The 6,000-nt window shown below is 42.1% G+C and overlaps 1 protein-coding gene across 1 annotated transcript in view; it reads left to right on the forward strand.

Annotated features, from left to right (window-relative positions):
- LOC133506936 (serine/threonine-protein kinase 35-like) overlaps positions 1-2,743 on the forward strand; it is a 42,452-nt gene extending 39,709 nt beyond the window's left edge. The window contains exon 4 of the mRNA XM_061831328.1: positions 53-2,743. The gene's annotated coding sequence lies outside the window, so the exon portion shown is untranslated. The remainder of the gene's footprint in view (positions 1-52) is intronic.
- Positions 2,744-6,000: the final 3,257 nt, after the last annotated feature.

Consider the following 6,000-nt stretch of genomic DNA (forward strand, 5'->3'; position numbering starts at 1 on the left):
CAGTATTTATAAAAAGCTCAGTCTGCGTCTGACAACATAATCCTTCTCTCAGAACATTGAACACTCTAAAGACTGGAGAGATGATTGAGGACTTCAGGAGGCAACCTTCACCACAGTTGCCCCTGACACTGTGGCCAACTGTCGAGACCTTCAAAGGACCTGAGGTAGGAGATGAACACCAACTCCATCCTCAAAGAAATCCCAGCAAAGCATGTACTTCTTGCGGCTTCTGAGGAAGCACAGTCTATCACGCGAGCTGCTGAGTCAGTTCTACACGACGGTCATCCAATCAGTACTGTGTACCTCGATCACAGTCTGGTTTGAGGCACACAAAAGGACAAACTCTTGACTGCAACAGACAAAAAAAAACGGCTGAACGAATTATCGGCACCACTCTACCCACTATTGAGGACTTAAACGCAACGCAAACTAGGTCCGAAGCAGGTAGGATTATTTCGGATCCTCCACATCCTGGTCACCAGCTCTTCCCGTCGGTAATGCACTAAAATCAATAAAAGTCAAAAGTACCAGGCATTCAAACAGTTTTATCCCCTCTGCCTTGAATGGCCCTGATCAGCGAACCTACTGTTTTTCTGCCTTTTCCCATGTGTCAGATGGGTTGCCATACCACAAATAGCAATGGAGCGAATTGATAACAATTGGGGTGTATGGCTTAACGTTCATGTTTTGAGCTGAGCCACCAACTCTCAAATTGGACACAAGATGTCACCAAACAAAATTACACTTGATTGGGTCACCAGCACGGCAAAGATCTCTCTGATAAATGTAGCCTACCCACTTAGCTTCTCATTGCATTGCATACGTATACCAAAATCAGTAACCTTATATAAACCTGATTATTTTTCATATCTTTGTATTACATACATATATCGGGGTTAGCAACTTTAAGAACCCAATTATTGTTTTATCTTTGTTTTCACATCTTATTTCTGATATGAAGACAGTGTCAGGATGCAGCTGTCAGGTCACACCCAACGTTTTTCAAGACGGTTGCAGCATCAAGTTACTGAACAGGAAGCCCGTCACACTCGAATGACCACGCAGGAAGTCGGCAAGCAGAAATAGATTTCAACTATTTTTTCACTGCACTTTTAGCAGAAAATAAGATGCTTTGAAACAGCTTTGTGAAGAGAACCTGTGTATGGCTGTCTCTCTCAGACAAGGCAACACATGATGAGCAACCAACTAAAACAAGCTTGAGAGAATGCATGAGAGAATTGTATTCATAAGAATGTTGATACATTTATCCTATTGTTCAAAATTAGGGTGAAACCGAACGCGAGTTGTGGTTATATTTTTTAAAAAGATGCATTTATTAATTAAAGGGAGAATGACAAAATTGAGTGAAGCTAAAGAAGGGCGTGACAAGTCAAGCCAGGAATGGCAAATGGGGCCCAATGGGATGAACCGGGGGAGGCCCTTCCCACTAGTCGTAGATTCAGCCAACATTTTCCAGAACGTTCCACCAAAAAGCTATAAAAACCTTGGATACGGAATTCGGTGCTTTGTGTTCAGTTTTCGCTAACAAAGAGACATGGTCTTTCTATAGGTGTAATAGTCGTATGGCAAGATGGCGGGGAGAAGGAATTGGCAACTTGGGAGTGCCTAAATTGACGACTCTTTTTGAGATTGGGCGCAAGTAAAACTACTATAATAAGGTAATGGCAGGATAATACCAGCGATATTACGTGGTTACCTATGAAGGGCAAGTTATCTTGACAATTTATCCGTAATCCCGAAAACCCTTATTATTAAATTAGGCTTCGAGCTATATAGGACTTGATCAACCCGAACAGGCTCACTCAAAAATGTCCCCTGTGTGGAGTTTGCATGTTCTCCCCGTGCCTGCATAGGTTTTCTCAGGGCACTCCACTTTCCTCCCACATCCCAAAAACATGCATTAATTTGAAACTCTAAACTGCCCTTAGGTGTGATTGTGAGTACATATGGTTGTTTGTTTTTGTGTGCCCTCCGACTGGCTGGCAAAAAATTCAGGGAGTACCTTGACACCTGCCCAAAGATAGCCAGCATAAGCTCCTGCTCCAGCAGATAAGATCCCACAATCCTTGCAAGAATAACCTGCTCAGTCTTCAAATCTAACAAGACCCGTCCGACCCTCTAAACTTTCACCTCAAACAAGAAGACTGATCAGAGATGCAGCCAAGAGCCCCATGATCATGCTGAATGAACTGTGGAGATCTACAGCTGAGGTGGAAGAGTCTGTGCATAGGAAAACAATCAAGTCATACACTGCACAAATCAAGCTTTTCTGAAAGAGTGGCAAGAAGAAAGCAATTTCTCAAAGATATCCATAAAAAGTCTTGTTGAAAGATTGGGAGACACACCAAACGTGTGGAAGTAGGTGCTCCGGTCAGATGAAACCAAAAATCGAACTTTTTGGCCACACTGCAAAACGATATGTTTGGCGTAAAAGCAACACAGCTCATCACCGTGAACACACCATCCCCACTGTCAAACATGGTGGTGGCAGCCTCATGGTTTGGGCCTGCTTTTCTTCAGCAGGGACAGAGAAGATTGTTAAAATTGATGGGAAGATGGATAGACCCAAATACAGGACCATTCTGGAAGAAAACCTGTTGGGAGTCTGCAAAAGACCTCAGACTGGGACGGAGATTTATCTTCTAACAGGACAATGATCCAAAAAATACAGTGAAGAAAATAATTATTTGAACACCCTGCTACATTGCAGGTTTTCCCACTTAGAAATTATGGAGGGGTCTGAAATTTTCATCATAGTTGCATGTCCACTGTGAGAGATAATCTAAAAAGAAAAATCCAGAAATCACTATGTATGATTTTTTTATTTATTTGTGTGATATAGCTGCAAATAAGTATTTGAACACCCGAGAAAATCAATGTTAGTATTTGTTACAGGAGCCTTTGTTTGCATTTACAGAGGTCAAACGTTTCCTGTACTTGTTCACCAGGTTTGCACAAACTGCAGGAGGGATTTTGGCCCAGTCATCCACACAGATCTTCTCCAGATCAGAGGGGTTTCTGGCCTATCGCTGAGAAACACAGGGTTTTAGCTTCCTCCATAGATTTTCTATTGGGTTTAGGTCTGGAGACTGGCTAGGCCACACTAGAACCTTGATATGCTTCTTATGGAGCCACTCCTTCGTTTTCCTGGCTGTGTGCTTCGGGTCATTGTTATGTTGAAAGACCCAGCCACAACCCATCTTGAATGCTCTGACTGAGGGAAAGAGGTTCCCCAAAATCCCACAATACATAGCCGCGGTCATCCTCTCCTTAATACAGTGCAGTCGTCCTGTCCCATGTCCAGAAAAACATCCCAAAGCATGATGCTACCACCCTCATGCTTCACAGTAGGGATGGTGTTCTTGGGATGGAAATCATCTTTCGTATTCCTCCAAACACGGTTAGTGGAATCATTACCAAAAAGTTCCATTTTAGTCTCATCTGATCACTAAACCTTCTCCCATGACTCCTCTGTGCCATCCAAATGGTCATTGGCAAACTGAAGACAGGCCTTGACATGAGGTGGTTTAAGCAGGGAAACCTTCCGTGCCATGCATGATTTCAAACCATGGCATCTCAGTGAGGGTCAGAATTCTAGCTGATATACAGATGCTCAAATGCTTATTTGCAGCTGTATCACACAAATAAATCGTTTAAAAAAAATCATACATTGTGATTTCTGGATTTTTCTTTTTAGATTCTCTCTCTCACAGTGGACATGCACGTACGAGGAAAATGTCAGACCCCTCCATGATTTCTAAGTGGGAGAACTTGTAATATAGCAGGGTGTTCAAATCCTTATTTTCTTCACTGTAAAGCCAAATCTACAATGGAATGGTTCACAAACAAACGTATGCAGGTGTTAGAATGGCCAAGTCAAAGTCTGGACATGAATCCAATCGAGAATCTGTGGGCAGAGCTGAAGACTGCTGTTCATAAACGCTCTGTGTCCAAGGTCACTGAGCTTGAGCTGTTTCGCAAAGAAGAATGGGCAAGAACTTCAGTCCCTCGATGTGCAAGACATACCCCAAGCCACTTGCAGTTGTAATTGCAGCAAAAGGTGGCCCTATAAGGTATTAATGCTAGGGGCTGAATAACATTGCACGCCCCACTTGTCAGGTTGTTATTTAGGAAAGTTTAAAATATCCAATAAATTTCGTTCCACTTCACAATTGTGTCCCACTTGTTGTTGATTCTTGACATGAAAAATGTAATTTTATATCTTTACGTTTGAAGCCTTTAAACTGTGGCAAAAGTTTGAAAAGTTCAAGAGGGCTGAATACTTTCACAAGGCACTGTACGAGTAGGACAAAATGAGGCAGAAGATACACCAGGTAAAGAGATGACTGTGCCCTTCAGCGGATTATCAGAGAAGATACAAGACTCTCGCAGATGAAGAACCCAAACTGCTTGGAGACCAATGTGAAATATCCACAATCAGTCATGATTTTGGGGTCTAATGTCCAGTGCAGGGGCTAATAAACTCTGCTTTCTTAAATCCAAGGTCACCCCAAACAGTCTCGCAAAATGTTTTAGAGGACTTAATGATTCCTTATGCTGAGAGTCTGGATTGAGGTGGCGATTTCATCTTCCAGCAGGACCTGGCCCTTCCCATATTGCCGGAAACACGAAAACCTGATTAGATACCCATGCCATTACAGTGCTATTGAGAATTTCTGTCTTATCAAGAGAAACATGAAGGATACAAGACCCCAAAACAAGGAACTGATAGCAAGGATCAAGGAAATATGGAATTCAATAATTTCCAGTCAATGCCACAAGTTGATTGCCTCAATACAACAGTGCACTGAGACAGTCATTCAAGCAAAAGGATTCCCGATCAAGTATTGAAGAGAGACATTGTTTTGGAAGTACTGTACCACATTTAGACCGATTTAATGTGACCCCTTTCTTTTTTTTTTAACAACTTTTTTTTTTTTTTAAAGATGCAGTACGCTTATTTGAAATTTGTAAGTTTTATGAGCTGGAAGCCCATTGATTCAACTGCAGGGGCACGGTGGATCAGCTGGTAAAGTGTTGGCGTCACAGTTCTGAGGACCCGGGTTCAATCCCAGCCCCGCCTGTGTGGAGTTTGTATGTTCTCCCCGTGCCTGCGTGGGTTTCCTCTGGGTACTGCGGTTTCCTCCCACATCCTAAAAACATGTGACATTAATTGGACACTCTAAATTGACCCTAAGTGTGATTGTGAGTGCGGCTGTTGTCTGTCTTGATGTGCCCCGCGATTGGGTGGCAACCTGCTGGTACCCCCCCCCCTGCCTGTTGACAGCTGGGATAGGCTCCAGCACCCCCCACGACCCTCGTGAGGATAAGCAGCAAAGAAAATAGATGAATGGATGGATGGATGTTTCAACTGTAGGCACAGATTCCATCTATGAAAGTTTAACTTTTTGAAAAGGGTGCGTACATCCGTTTAAAACCTGTACAGAACTAAAACGTTTACAATGCTTTCTTGTGGTGATCTACAGTAGTACAGTGCAATGAGTGGAGTGTTACAATTCAAACGGTTTGTTCATATAAAAATAATCATATATCATATAAAATAGATATAAAGGAATTGACATTATTCTACTGAGGTCCTAAAAGGATGTTTCTTATTACGATGAGAAACAAATTCGAATGAGAAAGTTTTCCATTCTAAAATTTGGATTAATAAACATTCAAAATTCTATTTGCTGGGAACCGGTTCAGTGTGTATCCCACCCTACTGCATGTTGGCAGCTGGGATAGGCTCCAGCACTCGTGAGGATAAGCGGATTGATTACTTTGAAGGAATTCTTGGCTAGGATCTTTGGATTTTTCCTATAAAAAGTGGAAAAAAACCCAAAATTTTTAAACTAAAATGTTCTATCCACAAAGACTGATTAAAAAAAAAAAAAAAAGTAAAATACATTTTCAAAATGATTGGATTGTTGGTACAGCAGCGGCACAGTCGACGGCTGGTTAGGACATCTGCCTCAA

Source organism: Syngnathoides biaculeatus, chromosome 10, assembly GCF_019802595.1.
Source record: "Syngnathoides biaculeatus isolate LvHL_M chromosome 10, ASM1980259v1, whole genome shotgun sequence".
In the NCBI taxonomy this organism is placed as follows: domain Eukaryota; kingdom Metazoa; phylum Chordata; class Actinopteri; order Syngnathiformes; family Syngnathidae; genus Syngnathoides; species Syngnathoides biaculeatus.